The sequence below is a fragment of the Anolis sagrei genome, chromosome 2, assembly GCF_037176765.1.
Source record: "Anolis sagrei isolate rAnoSag1 chromosome 2, rAnoSag1.mat, whole genome shotgun sequence".
Taxonomy (NCBI): domain Eukaryota; kingdom Metazoa; phylum Chordata; class Lepidosauria; order Squamata; family Dactyloidae; genus Anolis; species Anolis sagrei.
In genome coordinates, this window is record NC_090022.1 from 131,045,987 (window position 1) to 131,064,981 (window position 18,995).

The 18,995-nt window shown below is 39.9% G+C and overlaps 1 protein-coding gene across 10 annotated transcripts in view; it reads left to right on the forward strand.

Annotated features, from left to right (window-relative positions):
• The window catches only part of BAIAP2 (BAR/IMD domain containing adaptor protein 2), a 137,689-nt gene that overhangs the window by 88,099 nt on the left and 30,595 nt on the right, over window positions 1-18,995 (forward strand). The window lies entirely within an intron of this gene.

An 18,995-nucleotide genomic window follows, 5' to 3' on the forward strand; every position in this document is an offset into this window, starting at 1 on the left:
AGGCACAACACCAACATTTCTGATCATAATAATTTTTTTGACATAATGTGCTATGAATGATCTATAACATATATAATATACCCATACACACATACATACACAAACACACACTATATGCACGCACACGCACACATACACATACATAAAAAGAGTAAATGAGGAGGAATTCATGTCCTCTTTCATATTAGTACCCATATCATCTCATAAATGGAAAGGCCTTGCCTGCATTTGAAATTATGTATATTTCCATCTAACCAGAATATTAGCAAGTTAAGCTAAGAGAAAATCCCCCCTGCTTCTTCTGTTCTATATTAGCATATTATTAAAGGTTGTTAAATTGTTATATTCCCATTTTGTGAATCTATATTGTATGTGTCTTCAAGTTCCCTATCAAATTATGTTGTCCACATAAATTTCATTGGGTTTAATGTATTGTCGAAGGCTTTCATGGCCGGAATCATTGGGTTGTTGTAGGTTTTTCCGGGCTATATGGCCATGTTCTGGAGGCAATTTTTCTCCTGACGTTTCGCCTGCATTCATTGGGTTTTCTTAGGCAATGAATGCTCAGAGGTAGTTTTGCCAGTGCCTTCCTCTGAAATATAACCCACACCCATAGTACTTCCAATTAGGTACTAACCCAGCCTGACCCTGGTTAACTTCCATGTGCAGATGGGATTTAGTGTATTTAGCCTTATACTGATGGAATATTTTGATTATTTATGTCTAATAATAGATGGCTATGGGAGATCATAGCTATGGTGGTAGTTGTAGGTGGCATGGAGCATATTAAATAGTGCCTTTGTGTAACAAGGAATCCAATTAATACATTCTACTACAGGTAAGTAAATTAGGGCAAGGCAACTACATGGAAGCATTTTCCCCTATCTGTAGTTCCCATACCAAAATACCCACTTTTTTCATCAAAGATCACAATTTTGAGAGAGACTCTTGTGGAAACAGTAGTTTTGGGGGTGATTCTGAGGTGTGTGATTAGGGGGAAACATCATACTAAAATTATTTTTTAAAGTTGGGTTGAGCAAGGGAATATGGCAAGTTGGCATCAGGACTCCAAACATGGGTTGCATTTTCACCGTTCATAGAGCTCATAGGTTACATTTTCACCGCTCCGCTGAAAATGCACACCTTCTGCATATCTCAACTTCTTTAAGGAGAGTTTATATCTGATCTCTCATTAACACCCAATTTTATTTTGTATGTTGTTGACAATGTGCCCTTCCCTTCCTTGTAGCAGAGTTAACACAGATGCTCCTAGCTGATGAAATTTTTTGTCTTTCCTGGTAGAGAAACATCTGAGGGATGTAAGTGGGAATCTGCTGATGGTGGAGGCACAACATACTGTTGCCCAGTCAGTCACACCACAGGCTTTTGAAAGTTAGCAGGGAGGGGGTTAAATTGGCAAAAGATGCTGTGCACCCATCACCAACGCTTCCCCATGTCTTCTTAGTTAAAGAAAAACATAAACTTGTTTGCTGGAATAGGAATCTGTTACTACTTAGGAAGACTCCGAGACTTTATTTTAGTACGCATGTTTATTTAACTGGCTGTTAAACATCCAGAGCTCAGAGGCTCTGTAATCTTTTGTTTTCATATTTTTGAACCACAGGAAGTTTTAAAGCTTCTTTTGTGCATTGCCATTGTTTGCGGAATTGTAGTGTTTTGTCATTGTCCTGAAGCTTGAAAAATATGTACTCAAGGAAAAAGGACCAGTGGCTGTGCCAGAGATAAGGCTGAATAAATATTCAAATCTGGGTTGGCGTTAAGAAGGCTAACATGAGGAACCAACCAAACGTCTCTCTGAGTGCTTCTCTCAAACCGCTTATGAAAATTTCAGCAAACCATGTCACTCGCACTTGAAAGATTGGCTTAAAGTTCCCATTCTGAACAACAATACCATTTTAGGAAATGTGTGTATTTCAGAGGCAAAAATGGTAGGATTCCTTTAAAGAATCAGGAAATGGAGTTATGGGATTGCATGAACTTCAGTATGTTTTTATTTTAACCTCCACATTGTGATGATCAATTAGAGCAGGGGTCCTCAAACTATGGCCCGGGGCCCAGATACGGCCCTCCAAGCTCATTTACCCAGCCCTCGCTCAGGGTCAACCTAAGTCTGAAACAACTTGAAAGCACACAATAACAACAACAACAATCCTATCTCATCACCCAAAAGCAGGCCCATACTTCCCATTGAAATACTAATAAGTTTATACTTGTTAAAATTGTACTTCATTTTAATTATTGTATTGTTTTTAAGTGTGCACAGGAATTCATTCATGTTTTTTTTCCAAATTATAATCTGGCCCTCCAACAGTTTGAAGGACTGTGACCTGGCCCTTTGCTTAAAAAGTTTGTGGATCCCTGAATTAGAGGGTCAGACAGTTATGGCACCATTGAATTGGATCTGTATGTAATAGACCTTGGCCAAGTTGCAAATCCCGACAGAGGTAATTCCTCTGTTGCTTTCCCTTTTGTGGTAATTATTTACTCCCCTCTTGGATCCTTAGTTCAGCTACTTTGCTGTTGATCAGACCCAGTGTATTGGTCTCAGTGAGCCTGGTAGTTGTATCCAAAGCTGAAGAGAGGGGGACATATCACATATGGGGAAGGACTCCTTTGACTCCTGAACAAAGGGCAATGTCTAAAGCTCTTTATTCTTAAAAATGCAATTTGATCTTATAGCTGTAGCATGTTGAAGTAATATGAATGCATAATTTTGCATCCTCCGTATTGTACTGAACAACTCCCTTGGGTCTGGGGGCCTTTTGTCTCATTGGCCGGCTTCATTCCCAGTATGAAACTTAGAAGATTTTTAAAGTAAACAATCTTGGCAAAATCAATTTAAGTCAAGTTTAAGGATGCAAAATGATCAAATGCTTATTTTAATATAATACATAAAATGATCAATTGCTATTAAAATAAAATTCCAGGGATTAGTGAAAAGGGTTTACCTTTTATTTAATGTATTAATACATTAAATTTATCACAAAAATATCTTATTTCATTGTAGAATAAATTGTAATTTTACATTGTCATGGGAAATGGTGGATTTTAAATCCATCATAGCACAGATGGTAGCAGTGGCAATACATTAAGATTAAAATTTCCTGTTTAAATTTATTACAAAATGTTTCTTCTTGATTAGTAATTGACAAGGTCAATGGCTTAGTTGATGAGTTGAACTGCGTCATTTGCATTTAGCCTGGCAGTTGATAAAGCAATTAACTAAAAATTAAAAGACCTTTCCCCCATTTATGAACCTGCATGAGCCCTGAGATCAACAGGAGGGGCTCTACTCGGTCCCACAACCATCACAAAAACGATTAGTGGGAATAAGTGAGAGAGCCTTTTCGGTGGTTGTGCCGCAGCTCTAGAACTCCCTTCCAAAAGACATCAGAATGGCCCCCTTCCTATAAATTTTAGGTGCCAGATAAAACCTTTCTCTGGAATCAGGCCTTCGATGAAGAATAATACAAGAGTGATAGGCACCATAGTAATATTTGGGCTGAACCTTTTTTGTGCAATACCTTTATGGACAAGTGGCAAATGGATGGATTATGACTTCGGTTTATGTTTATTTAGTTTTAACTACACTTAAAGTGTTGAATGTATTTTAATCTGGAATGTGTTCTATTACTAACTGCTTTATTATGTTTTGATTGTTATTTTTAAAATTATGTCTACTTCTTTTATCCCATTGTACCTTGTATGTTTTATTCCTTGTTGTTAGCTGCTTTGGATGCCCAATAGGGGAGACAAGCAGCATATAAATTATTATTATTATTATTAATAATAATAATAATAATACACTGTTGGTACATTTAGCTTTTTGCCACTGAAATTGATAGTAAACCCATTTGCGTATTTGGAGCAGCATCTTAGGGTTTTTTAAATTTATTTTTTTTTACTGAGGTGTTTGGGAACATGCAACCCACAATGGGCCATACTGGGCCCTCTAAATTCTTTGATCTCTAGGGTGCAATTCATTGAATACATTTCCCAGGTTTCCATGAACGGGCCTGACCCAGTACATCAGGGGTCCACAAAGTAAGGCCGGGGGCCGGATACGGCCCTCCAAGGTCATTTACCCGGCCCTCGCTCAGGGTCAGGCATGTAGCCGGGGGGGGGGGGGGGTTGGGGGGCTTGAGCCCCCCCCCCAATTCTCTTGGTGGTCCGCAAGAAGGCCTTACTGGTACATTATTTAAACTGTTATGTTATTCATATCATGATCTGATCACCATGCTCCATATATCCCATATGCATGGGGGTACTGGGGTAACGATACAAAAGGTTTGCTAGGGTGGACCCTCTTTCACTCAGACTCAGCCCACCCCCCACCCCCGAATCAAACTCAGCTCCCCCCGAAACAAAATCCTGGCTACGGGCCTGCTCAGGGTCAACCTAAGTCTGAAACGACTTGAAAGCACCCAACAACGACAACAATTCTATGTCATCAGCCAAAAGCAGGCCCACACTTCCCATTGAAATACTAATAAGTTTATATTTGTTAAAATTGTTCTTCTTTTTAATTATTGTATTGTTTTTTGCACTACAAATAAGATACGTGCAGTGTGCATAGGAATCATTCATGACCTGGGCCTCTGTTTAAAAAGTTTGTGGACCCCTGCAGTACATCATAACCACAGAACATGAAAACCTTAAACTCTGATTCTGTCTCTCAAATGGTAACTTTTTCATAAATAGCTAATATATATTAATTAATTACAACACATTTACTCTAGAAAATTGCAGCAGAAGGCTGATGTGAATCATCAGGCTGTTTAGATTGATATAAAATACAGGGTTAGTCAAAATGCATAGGCCAATAAGCCATTCAATTGAATGGCTTATTGGCCTATGCATTTTGACTAACCCTGTATATTTCTTTTATTCACAATGAAATACAAGCATAAAATAATATTTACTATATTGTCTTTTTACTTTGAAGCTAGAGTCAGGATCTGTACATTTCCGCTCACTCTTGACTTTTCCCCAAATTGCTTCTGACTCCTCAGACCTGGTGTGCCTGCCTAACCTACCCAATATGAGATCAAGCTTTTCTAACCTCAGTACTTTTTGAGGTGGAAGAAATTACCTTGTCCCTAGATGGCATGATTGGAGATGGAGATGGAGGAAATAATAGCACATGATAAAATTTACCCTGCTTTAATACTCAGATGTTGACGAAGTGCTAATTTACTCCAGCCTCTGCCTGCTTGTTAACTGTTGAGGGTTTGTTGCTCCCTTGAAGATTTATTTTTGCCACCTTCTAGGTTTAAATAGTTTGATCTTCAGAGCCCCTTCTTTTCAGAAGAATGACTGAAATGGTTTAATGAGAGCACTGGTTTCACATTTGTATCCACAACTGTATTATGCTGCCATCATTTGATGTGCTGTGTGTGCGTAACTGGTTTCAAGGAGACAAGTTAGACTTGACAGTTCTTATAGCCTCATCTTTGGCATGTTTACTCAGAAGTGATTGCTACTGAGCCCCAAGCAGTCTTACTCCCAAGAACAGTTCCATGGGATTATAGTCATATAGTTGACTTTGTTCTGTGTTACATTGGGAAAGTGGCAGCGATTAGTCACCAAATGACAGCATCTTTCTCTGAGGCCCTTTTTTTAGAGTTAGCATGGAGCAAGTGTGGTGAACCAGGAAACTAGGGTACATAAAGAGAGAGCCATGAAAAACTACAGGTTGACCTTGGACTTGGACAGGTTGACCTTGGACACTCTCTTGGTTTTAGAGAAAGTTTGAGAAGAAAACTTTGAGATGAAGTTGCTATAAGTTGAAATCCATCTCAGAGCAAAAGAGTGAGGTGTCTTCCAAGTGGCAGGGAAATGTTCTGTCCTCTGAATTCTTTCTAAGCTTCAGCACTATTTGTTTAAATAGCCTTGGGTTCTTATGAAATTTCCATAATTGAGGCCTCATTTTGAATTTCCCAGAAGGAGAAATAATTTTAGTTATAGGTCAGGGAACTCTAATAAACGGGGAGCTGGGCTTGAACCAGGCCGTGTGTGTTTTATGTAAGAGAGACATTAGGAAAAATTATGTAAAAGCCCTGAGGTATTTAAGCTTAAAGGATATCACTTCTCTAAGAAGTGCTCATCACTAGGGAGCAAGGAATGAAAAGTAGCCCAATTAATAGCCTTTTAGTCCTGAATTTAAACTTTATTCACTGGCCTTATTCCATCTGTGAGGCTTGATTCTGTTCAATAAATTATTACGCTATAGATAGTCTGAGTTGGCATCTAGTATGGAACTATGCACTTTATGTACTTTTTAAATTTTGTATATTGATTAATGTTTACTGTTGCTTTATGTTAATCATTTTTAACTCTTTAATTTTTATTGTTAGTACTGGTTTTACCGGCATTTAATTTTTGCCAGAATTGTAAGCTGCCTTTAGTCCCTTAGGTTGAGAAAGGTGGGTTAGAAATGAAGATAGGTAGATAAATAAATAAATAGTAAATTATTTCTGAGTTGAACACAGGGTCTGCAACAGTATCCATTCCATATATATAAGCATTGTAACTCATTTATGAATGCAGTGACTGAAAATGGTAAACATTATATAGAATAGAAAATCAAGACAAATAGTTCCCAAAGATTTGCAATTTTGTATTGCTTCATTCCTGAATTGTTAAATATACAGTATGTTATACCTTCAAATTCGCAGTGCCCTATAACCAAATATAGCATTTTACTAGTACAAGCCTGTTTTCACCAGCAGTTGCTTATTTTCAGGGTTAGTGGATGTGTGAAAACCACTGCAGAAGCTGTTGGTTTGTATTTTGCTGGTTGCGCAGTTGTAATCCAACACATGGGAAGGAAGCCCTCTCCTGCAAATCGTAAAACCTCTATTGGTGGTATGTATAGGGAGATAAGATCTTTCAGATGATCTGGACCTAAGCCCCATAAAGTTTTATAGGCCAAAATCAGTACTTCCATCTGTTCCTCTCCCAACTCTGTTCAGTCACAGAGTCAACAACTTACTATTCATGGATGTGATGGGTTTGGGGGTTGAGATCTTCACATGGCTTGTGTTTCAGGGAGCTGTTGCGGTAGTTTTTAAGGTATTTCACATCCTTGAATACAAGAGCCTGAAAAACTTATAATAGTCTCAATGGGGGAAAACTAGTTTTCTTAGCTTAAACGTGGTGAGAAAGAGAGGAGTCAGTTTTATCTATGTTTTCAAATCTCTTTCATGAAAGCTCACTATGTTCACACCTCAATCTTAAAAATAACTTTTTCCTTCCCCTCCCCCATCCCCTTTGCTTATTTTAATTGAAAGATGCAGCATTTGTTTATTTATTTATTTATTTATTTATTCTATTTTGATCCCACCTTTCTCCAAGTATATGAATGCAAGGTATCCAACAATAAATATGGCACATTGTAAATTTAAAATACGGCCAATGCATGAATATAAAAATTCAAAAGCAACTAATTTTTTGTGTCATGATGTATAGAAATTAAAATACAGTAAAATGCAATTACAACTACAGAGACTCCTAAAATCCCATTCATGTCACCCCCAGAACACCTATAGTCATTTCATATGGCCTTATGGCAGAGGTGCATTTTCACCTGTCTGCAAAAGGAAAGCAGGGATGGGGCCCTCCTGGTCTCTCTTGGGAGGGAGTTCCAGAGTCTGGGAGCAGCCAGCAAAAAGGCCCTCTCCCGTGGTCCCACCAAACACACCTGAGCTAGTGGTGGGACAGAGAGAAGGTCCTCCTCAGATGACCTTAGTGTTCTAACAGGCTCAGAGAGATATATACAGTTCTGCAAAGAAGGTGGACCCAAAATGTATATGGCTTTATAAGTCAAAACCAGCACTTTGAACTGTGCCCGGAAATGTATTGACAGCCAGCAGGGCAGTTGCAACAGAGGAGTTGTATGCTTTTTGTAGGTAGTCCCAATTAATAACCTGGCTGCTGCTCTCCCCAGCCCCACTTCACTCTCTGTACCCAGATAGGTATCTGTGTACAAATCGTCTCAACCTGCTGGTGCTGGGAGAATGGAGAATATGTTGCCATTGTTTACATTTCCCCTGCCCTTTCTTACTCCTGTTACTTAAACCATTGACTTGATAAATCTCCTGTGGTTATTTTCAATTACTTTGATCCAACTTTGGTTTCTTTTTGTCTATCTGCACTCTTCCCATCCACCTGTAGCAGTGATAGATTTGTGTAGGACTGTGTTTCAGGGTATTATGGTTTGGTTGTGCATCAATTGTAGTCACTCTCTCTCTCTTCCTTCATTAGTTCTCTTATTGTTTGCCTCTAATCTTTTAGTTGGAAATTATTGTTAGTGACCGTAATAGATGAAGTGTTTTCCTTGCTTTGCTACTGTTGTTCATGTGGAGAGGGGTGGAGATATGTTGCAAGACACTGAAATTTCATTCCTTCATGCTGGTTTTGAGATTTCGCTGAATAGTGGTGCCTATATGCTTTTAAAACTGTCTACACTACTTTAAAACTCATGCCTTCTTTTCTGTTATTCTTAAGCTGGTGTTCACAGTAGCAAATTTGTTTTAGATAATGATTGTGAAAGACGCATATTGTCATCCTGACAAGGGTTTGAAACAGCTGTGCTTTATTTTAACAGTGGCATATCATATTGCTTTTCAGTTCAGGTCTTCCTCCACTCATTGTGGTGCAAGGTACAAACCTGTGAACACAACAGGTATTATTTTAGGTGACATTTTTCTGGATAGCAATGTGTACATGGTGTGTGTGTGGTGCATGTCGAGGAGCACATTCTGGCTTGACTTACTGCTTTAGCAACTCCTTGCAGCTTAGAACATCATAAAAAAAAACTCCTTCAGTATCCCAGACTTTATAATTTAAACTGGGACAAATGCAATACCGTGATTCAGCTTGATAAACAAATAAATCTGTTCATTTCCCTCTTTCACCAGGGTACATATTGTATTGATTGTTCAGTCATTTCCTTGGGTTTTGTCCCTTTTGTCAAATTGCCAAGTGATACTAGTTTCCGTGGAACTGCAAAGCATATCTTACTGGCAGAGAGCTGTTCTTGCTCAAATGCTGGATGTTTTATCCATCCTGAATTTACCATACTGTTTTTTTGTTGTACCCAGGGATGTATGTAGGCTGATTATTTCAAACTTTGAAAAATTCATTTTCTATGCCAATTTTGTATACCCTAAAAATGATGTGAACCAAATGTGTGTTTTCCTTGCTTTGCTACTGTTGTTCATGTGGAGAGGGGTGGAGATATGTTGCAAGACACTGAAATTTCACTCCTTCATGCTGGTTTTGAGATTTCACTGAATAGTGGTGCCCATATGCTTTTAAAACTGTCTGCACAACTTTAAAACTAATACCTTCTTAAATGATAGCTGAAATTTTCAAGATAACTGAATTCTGCACTTGAATTGGTATCACTTTTTTATTCCAAATTCAAACCTGTTTCAAGTCATCAAGTTTGAAATCTATGCATGTTTTATTGGTACTGCACTTTCTTTTTGATTTTTGAACAATTTTATACTAAAGTGATCATTTCAGTGTTTTCGGCCCAAAGCAAAATCAGATTTCTTTGGTCCAACCAGTAGGCATCAGGATGATTTCACTAGACTGGTATGGTGGACACCCCTGCATTGCAACCATCTCTTGATTTACTGAAACCCCATTGTAGGGTTTTCTTAGGCAAGGAATACTCAGAAGTGCCATTACTTTCTTCTGAAATATAGCCTATAGGACCGGATATACTTCTGTGGTCCCATGTTTAAGTGCTACCTACATTTGCTATTACTACATTGTGTTTCTTCTGTTGTAAGCTGCCCCGAGTCCTTTTTGGGGAGAGGACGCAGGATATAAATAAAGCTTGTTGTTGTTGCTGTTGTTGTTGTAGTTAACTTCCAAGATCAGACAGGTTTGGTGTCTTTGGAATATTTAGGCCATTGACAGAGCAACAATATGATTCTTTCTTTCCTCTCATCCTATTAAACTGTACTGCTGAAATGAAGCAATCTTGGATGACCAAGAGCGGGATTTTGTGTGTAAGGACTGTGAACTCTGTTCATTTCTGGGACTCAATTATTTGGCTGAAAAATCTTTTATCCTAAGTGTGTTCCAGCAAGTACTAGAACTTAACTCCAAAGTGTATCCTACATATCCGAACACTGTTCACTCCAGGTTTCAACTAACAGTAAACTAAGAGCCATGTAACAATGGGATTTTCGTAGATGTTAACACATTTCTTTATTAGTCATGTGAATAGAGGCACAGCCCATGGAGGTTAATACAAGATGGACCAACCTATTTCCAAAAAGAAAAAGAAAGAAAGAAAGCTGCCAGTTTTTAGAAAACAGAAACTTCATTTTAGAGTTGGAGTACCTCAGTAATCCCTGGTGGCGCAGTGGGTTAAACTGGTAAACTGCTGAACTTGCTGACTTAAAGGTTGGTGATTCGAATCTGGGAGTGGGGTGAGTTCTCACTGTTAGGCCCAGCTTCTGCCAGCCTAGCGGTTCAAAAACATGCAAATGTCAGTAGATCAATAGGCACTGCTTTGGCGGGAAAGTAGTAGCACTCCATGCAATCATGACCTTGGAGGTGTCTACGGACAACGCGGGCTCTGTGGTTTAAAATGATGAGCACCACCTCTCAGAGTCGGACCCGACTAGACTTAATTTCAAGGGGAAGCCTTTGCCTTTACTTTACCTCAGTGAAATTTTCATAGCTGTACATTCCACAGTGCATTCAGAATCCCATTCTTTACATTTGTTCTCATTTGAGTGATGATTTAGTTCTTTGCCTTTTGAGAAGCCTTTCTACATTTTCAAAACACTGTAGCACATGCCATGCAGGCAACCAGTCACAGGATAGTTATATAAACAAGTTACATCATGCTGCTAAACATGTGAGTAATAAATGGCAAACACTGAATCCACGTAAGTGATAAAATAAATTTCCACTGCATAATTAAATTGTGTGCTGATTAATGTGTTGGAGGAAGGCAAGGGGAAGACTGGTCTTGGCTGAAGATAGCCTTATAGGTTTTATTTGCAGTCATTTCCTTGATGATGCTGTCAGATTTTCAGCTCACATTACAGAGCAGCATTTCTTTGATGCTTGTGTCAGTACTCAAAGCACTTGCAACAATTGTCACCTTTTGCCTATTTCATAGATCCCAACTCATGAAAACACAATGTGCAGAACAAATATACTTTGATTATAAAAAAAAACCCAAATAAATGCACAGAGGCTTTGTGAAGACAATGTTCAATCGTGGGCTGTATGTGTATCTTGGCTCATGAATGGCCATCCCACTCTAGTATTTTCCGGAAACAAGAGTGAAGGTATGGCTTACTTCCTTTGCAGCCATGATGGTGAAAGCTTTTTCTCTAAGAAGGAGCAAAGTGCTCTTCGACTGGATGTTAATGCACAATCGCATTGTGGGCTGGAGAATGCTTTAGAGCTGAGGTAGAGATGATGGCTTTCACTTTTCCCGGTAGCTGCTGTGAATAGTACCATTCTTTCCCTCCTTTCCTTTTTCTCCCCCACCCCTTTTCCCACCCCCACATACACACCACACAATGGAGACTGCTTACAATGCAACCAAGCTCTCAGCATAAGCAGCAGCAGCAGCTCCAGTTCTTAGGAGAGATTATTCACTAGCTTCAGGAGATAACATCCGTTTTCTCCCTTCTCTCAGAACTATCACCTGCTTTGCAGATGCCTTATCCATTCTCTCTTCATCCTTTTATGATTCCAGAAACTCCTTTGTTGCTTTGCTACAGGGCCGATTCTGATTTGTATTTCTTCACCGTAGTTGCTGTTGCCCACGTTGAATGAAGAAGTAAGTGTGACGCAGAGTCACAAATCCTACAGGTTCTTTGCATTCTGCTTCCAAACAAATCTGGTTTTTTTCAGCATATCCCACTGATTTCAGAAGAACTTAACTTCTAGAGCAGTCCGGAGAAGATCATGGCCTTATTTTAAAGATAGCACTGACACGCTTAATTGAAGCAAGTATTCGTTCTCAGTGAATCTTTAAGCCAATCACTTTCCCTGGAGGGATATGAATTTGTCTGACAGATTTTCCAACCTAAAAACTCTAAACTGAGTCAAGTAATTGGACTGAATAGTCTAGAAAACAAAAAGTTGAACTTCGGTACATTTTGTAAGCAATTTTGGAGTGGCCTAATGAAGATTTCCCTTTAGGCTGTGTGCTTTTAGGACAGTGAAAAACTGAATAAATATGTATTTTTTTAAAAAAAATGGGTAGTAAACTTACTTATTATTTATTTGTTTCTTTTATACCTTTGGTTTCCCCAGTGAGCTCGAGGCAAACTCCTTGGGTCTTTTTTTACGTTTTCTTCACAGCAATATACAATGTGGGATAGGTCAGGTTGAAAGAGAAAGAGACCAGTTCAGGATCATCCAGGGACTTTTGTGGCTCTGTGGGACCAGTATCAGTTCAGGGGCTGCTACTTAGAATAGCACATCCTTAATTGATTTATGTAGGGTTAGAGTATTGATCCCCAGACAAGTCCTCTGGAAAGAAAATACAGTTGTACCTAATGGACACCAAGGTAGCGCTGGCCCCAGCAGTGGAATATGCCGCCTCAACAGCGTGGTGGAATCTCCTTCTCTTGAGGTTTTTAAATGAGCTGCATGGCCACGTGTTGGGGTGCTTTGATTGTGTTTTCCTGCATGGTAGCTGGTTGGACTGCATGGCCCATGTGTCCTCTTCTAACTCTGTGATTCTATGAACTAACGCTCCTTTTGCAGAACAGAGGGTAGAAATTACTGCATCCTTTGCTTGTTCAAAATGTTTATGGACTTCCATCTCCCTATCAAATATCCATGACTGTTAGTACCCCAACCTCATTGCTTTACCAGATATATAGAGAGAGTGTGCTGCTTAAACAAATACTGATAGCAGAGGGGTGGGGAGTTTCCTTATATTAGATTAGCAGTTATGTCTGACCTGACTAGGGTGAAGTGTCAGTAGAGGCCTTTCAGATTTTGTGTACCAGATTGGAAAAGGCGGGTATCATGTGTTCCTTCTTCTCTTTCCATATCCTTTGTGAGAGAACATGCCTGGTTGCATTTAAGGCCGTACAGTGTCCTTGAATTGATTTGGACCTGTGAGGTTACAGGTGTTGTCTATGCATCTCTCCAGAATATCAGGTGATGTGCTTCCATTGGAGTCACATCCACTGGAAAGACTCTTTTGTATCCCACTGAAAGGTTCTCATAATCTGTTGGAATTGAGTCAGTGTTCTGTCTTACTTCCCTTATAGACAAAATTAAAGTGTTAACTATAGCCATCTAGGCTGGTGGGTGTTGCTTTTCTCATTTCCTTTCATTGCTCCCATCCCTTTAACATTCCCAAAGGAAAACTAGAAACTGTCTGTCCATGTAGAAGATGAAAAATAAGTAAGAAAGACACATTTTGAGAAATCAAATAACACCCCAGACTTTTGATTTGTCAGCGGCCATGTATCACATTTCTGCAATTCCCTGAATGAAAAAAACATTTCTGATGGTGTGTCACCAGAAATGATTTGCTCTGGCACTTGGATTTCAGCAACTCCCCATGCGTCACTGTTGTGACCCTTGGGAATTGCAGTTTGGTGTGGCTGTGGTTGACGACAGTGAAGATAAAGAAACCAACTACATCTCTCAGTAGAAACTTTCTTAATGCATAGTTCCAAAGCAAAGCCCAAGGGTCCTCACAAGGCATTGAAATATTTCTGATGCTGCAGAATGCAAAACTGTGAAAGTCTTATATTTCTTTTAAACTGTGACACCTCTCGTGGGATAGAAATTCTGCTGCCTAACATTTGCTGTACTCAGCCATAGTTCAGCCACAGATAATTCAAGCTTCACAGAGCAACTAAGAAGAAAAATGAATAGAAGAAATTGAGTGACTGATATAGTAGGTTTGGTCAACAGGTTACCCTCTTGATATTGTTGGACTACAACAATCCATCCAAGCCCTTCCATCCAAGCCCTTGTAACCAGGAGTGAAGGATAGTGAGAAATGAAGTCTAGTGACCTCTGAAGGATCATGAGTTGCTACCAGAAGATCTGGTGATGATTGCTAGCTGAGATGCTTTTAAATATGTGTTTTAACAATTTCATGGAGGTTATGTCCTATCAATAACTAGAACTCTTGATGGTGCTTAGAGGGACCCAAGCTGGACTTTCTTGGGAGGGAATTCCATAGTTTGAGGGCTGTTGTACCTGTTATGGTGCTGGGACTGAGAGGCAGTTCCTCCCCCCCATTAAAACTTAGGAAATACTTTTCAGATAGTCTGAGCATAAGTTATATAGGTCAACACCAGTCTTTTATGTTGTACCCAGAAATGGACTAGTAGTCAGTCTAGGACTTTAAGATCACCTGAAGAGACCCTGTCCTTGGCCCTGCCTTCTTCACAGATGCGTTTGGCAGGAATGCGAGACAGGGCCTTCTCAGTGGTGGCCCCTCGGCTGTGGAACGCCTTCTCAGGTATATTAAACTGGCCCACTCACTCTTGACATTTCGCAAAAATGTTAAAACCTGGCTTTTCAAGCAAGCATTTGTAAACACAATGTAACAGGCAGAGATAGACCCACGGAACGAGTGGACAATGTGATTGAATAATGATTTCAGTAAGGAGACACTAAGGATATATGTTTTTATTGTTTTTATTGACTTTATATGAATTTATATTTTATATGCTAATGTTTTAAAGTGTTTTTATGTTGTTGGGGGCATCAAATTGTGCCAAATGTAAACTGCTCTGAGTCGCCTTCGTGCTGAGAAAGGCAGTATATAAATACAATAAATAAATAAATAAATAAATAAATACAATAAATACAATAAATAAATAATACAATTGTTTCAACAGGGGAGTTAGGTGTTCTCTATAGCCAACCCTAGAAATAAGGCTATCCACAACATTTTTGGCCTTCTGCAATTTCTAAACAGTTATGAAAGCCAGTTGAGTGCGTTATAGTCATCCAAAAGGGATGTAACCAAGGGTTGAGTCATCATGACCAGATCTGATATTTCCAGGAATAAGTAAAGCTGATGCCTTAGCTTTAACTGTGCAAAACCTGTCCTAGCAACCACTGAGACCCGGTCCCCTGAGTTCAGGTTGAAGCCAAGAGTATGTCCAAGTTGAGAATCTCAGATTTCATAGAGAGTGAAAACCAATCACAGGCAATATTCCCACCTCCTTATCTGTCTTTCAACTGGTTAAGAGAACTTCTTGTCCTGTCTAGATTAAACTTCATCTTTTTAACCTTCATCTAGTCTATTGCTTAGAACAGACACTGGTTAAAACTGTCTATCTTGGAATTCAATACGAAAGGAAAGATAGAGTTGTCTATCATTAGTATACGCACAGGCAAACATCCAACTTACAAACAACTCACAGTTACAAACATCCAACTTACAAACAACTCACAGTTAAGAATAGGGGTGAGACAACAGGAAGTGAGAGAAATCTAGCCCTTTGAAGGGAAATTTACTCCTGAAAGAGTTATCATGGGGAAAAGGTGTCTCCATTGAAGCTTCCTCCCCAATCCTTGTTTCTACAAAAAGCCCAATTTTTCAGAATCAATTATCACAGCAACAGAAAGTGAGGTGAAATCTTCTGAACAGCAAAACAAATACCACAGGGGTGTTAACCCATCCCTGTGTTGTCCAAAGCATGTGTGCGCACACATGCGTGCCCACACAAACACTTTGAAAATGTACGTGTTCCAACTTACATGCAAATTCAACTTAAGAACAAACTTACAGAATCTATCTTGCTTTTAGCCCGGAGACTATTTGTATTAGCGAGATCCAGCCACCAAACTCTGGATAATCTTTCCCAATGATTTCATGTAGATTTTTCATAGTATGGGAGACAAAATCAAGCCTTGGGAGGTCCTGTAAGCACTACTTTCAGAGTTTGCCTTTCCATCAGTACCACTGCAAAACAGTGCCTCCCAGTTATTTCAGAAGGATTTCATAACTGATGGCATCGAAAGCCACTCCGAAGTACAGCAGAACCGCCAAGGACAAAAAGAGCACCATATGATGGATTCCTTGAAATTCTCTAAATGTTGCCAATTGCTGTTATAAGTAGCATTTCTCAGTAAAAGTCAAAACCATTGGTGAATAATCAGGTTTCCTTCATATACTGGTAAAATATGGCATTTGCCTACAGAGGCTGGTAAATCTTTAGAAGTGAAGAAATAAAATGTGGTTCGGATGTTTCTCTGTGACTATTGATGGGCCAGTTAATGTGTTCTGATCAGTCAGTGTTGAGTAGGCACATGTATCTTAACAATATAGTGCTAAGTGAGAGCCAAGGACAAGTGGCAAGTGTCCTTGGGAAGGTGTGCTGTTACGGACTGATGGATGTGACGCAAGACATTGTTTATTTAATATTCCCCCAAAACAGTGTACATGCGAAATGTGTTTATTCTTTAGGGAACAGTGAAACAAGACCCATACCTTTGGGCGATACATTTCCAGCTGGACTGTGGTTACCTTCAACCAGATGCCATTAAATTACCAGATTTTTGGTCCCAGAGTTTCCCTGGAGGGCCTAGAGAACTATCCTTTGTAGGAATTTGCTACATCCTCCAGTACAAGTCTATGGTATTTATGGAGGAAGCATACCATGGAATTACAGGGAACAAATTTCTAGACCAGTGATTCCCAATCTTTGGTCCTCCAGATGTTTTGAACTTCAGCTTCCACAATTCCTAACATCTGGTGATTTCTGGGAGTTGGAGTCTAAAACAGCTGAAGCACACTGTTCTAGACAGATCTGTTTTCACAAGCTTTGGGAAAGTGAAACTATGGATATGGGCTCCACAATTATTGGGGTGTTACTGTAATCTTAATAGGGATGTATGGGTAGTCTAGGGAAGTGAAATTTATTCATTTCTCTGAAAGTCCCAACGTAACACTTTTTAGGATCAAACACCCTTATATTTTTCCTCACAGATACTAGGTGATTGAGAAGAAATTGTCAGAGATATTCAGGAAAATCTGTAATGTATGTATATAATACAGTAAGAGATATGACTTTGAATGAAAACATCTGTACGTGACTTGCTTAAAGCTATGGGTGTAACCTACAGCAATGAAAGAAAAGTGGCATTTTTTCTTTCCCTTTACATAAAGACAAATGTTTGCATATTATAGCAACATGTAAATGTTGGCTGGAAAGCAAGCACCCTCAGGTTGGCAAGATATGGGTAGGCAGATTGTCAGGAAAAGTAGCCCATGTATTGCCAGTTCGGCATAGACTTCACCTTCAGCACCAAGCATAGTTGTAACAGAAGAAGCATCATTTTAGAAAGAGTGTTCTCTTTTATCTCTGTCTTCTCTCTCTCTCTTCAGGGGATTATGCTACTTCTAAGATAATGCCAACAGCTTGCCTCCAGGGATTTTGGGGGTGGTGGTAGTGGCAGCGAGGGGCTTACATTATTATTATTTCGTTGCTTAGTCTTCTTTTTACTACACCTTCTGTGCTTTTTCCCTTTTTTGCTGTCCAGTGTAGTTTTGGGCACCTTTTTAATTGACTAAAAGTATTTTTGATCAATCTTGCTAATTATCTCAACACTTCAGAGTAGTGAAAAAAAGGCATTATGAAGAACAAAGAAAGTGCGCACAAACATCAGTGGAGACGTGGAGCCTTCTCTTCCTGTCTGGAAAGAAGAAGACTAAATATATTTGGCAACATTAAAGGAAGGCAGAGGGTATTGGTCAAGGGCTGCTCAGCTTGAGTCCACTATGGAATGAAAGATGGATCTCACAGCATGAGTCTCATTAATTGGACAGGACTTACAAGAAACACTAGAGAGAAACCATGGTAAGACAGAGAGGTGTGCCCCTCTGTATAACACAAACTCAGGAGAAACTGTCTCCAGTCCCCACCTCAGAGGGTACAAGGTGTCCTCAGTTGGAGCAAAATAATAGTTTCAGTGCTGAGAAAATGGCCTCTAATTCAAAAAAGCCAAATGTAGGAGTTGGATGCCCCTAAGACCCTGGCAGAAAAAGGAGAGGACACCTGGGTGGCCGGATGTTAGGAGACCGGGGGTGGGGGGGGAGTGTAGGAAATCATTATCCTTCATTCCCTACTGCTTTTCCTGTCTTATGGGTTGGTTATCTATCTCACATACTTCCCCCATCTTTCCCCATTTTGAGCCATTTCGAGTTTGGTAACACCCAACTCCTGAAGACAGTTTTAGTGCTCCGTTTCCATGTGCTGCAGAAACAGAGCCCCACAGAGTCTTATGGTGAGTGCTCTTACATCATATGATGTCCTCCGTGAGGCTCCATTTTTGCAGAACATGGCCCTAAAGCCATCTGATGAGTTCAAAAGTGGATAACCCTATAAGTCACTGTATCAAGACTTGGTGTAAATTTGCGGGGGATGGGGGGTGGATATTGTTTGTGTTAATGGATAGATCAGTCTCTAAAGGGATCACTGGGAGAATTCAGACAGTTATTATATCATCCTGTTGTCAGTGGGAGTCAGGAGGAATTTGTGAGTGAGATGAAGTCAAGGTTACTTTGCCACGCTTACATTGCTCAGTTTGCTGTTAAGGGAGGCCTTCCTCCTTTGCTCATCCCCACCAGCATGACAGAGTTAATTCTCCCCATCCAGTGAGCAAGAGTTGAAAGCTATGTTTAAGCCCTCTCTCCCCTGAGTTGAAACCTCCTTCGAGCGCTTTAGCCTTGTGCAGGCAACTTTGTCAGTTTGCAACAATTGGCACTAGAAAATGAGAGTGCTACCCAGGTGCCGGCTAAGTGGGAGGGAGGCTGAGAGAATTTCTTTGCTCTTCTGCCACCCACACAACATCTGAAGCCCACGTTCTGAGTCAGGAGCTTTTGTGTGGGGGAGGTCAGATGACTAAGGATGCCTGGTGAGGGGGAGCAACAGATACATATTCGGGAGTCCGCACATGCTCTGTTGCCTACTGCCCCCTGCTGCCCGTCTTCAACC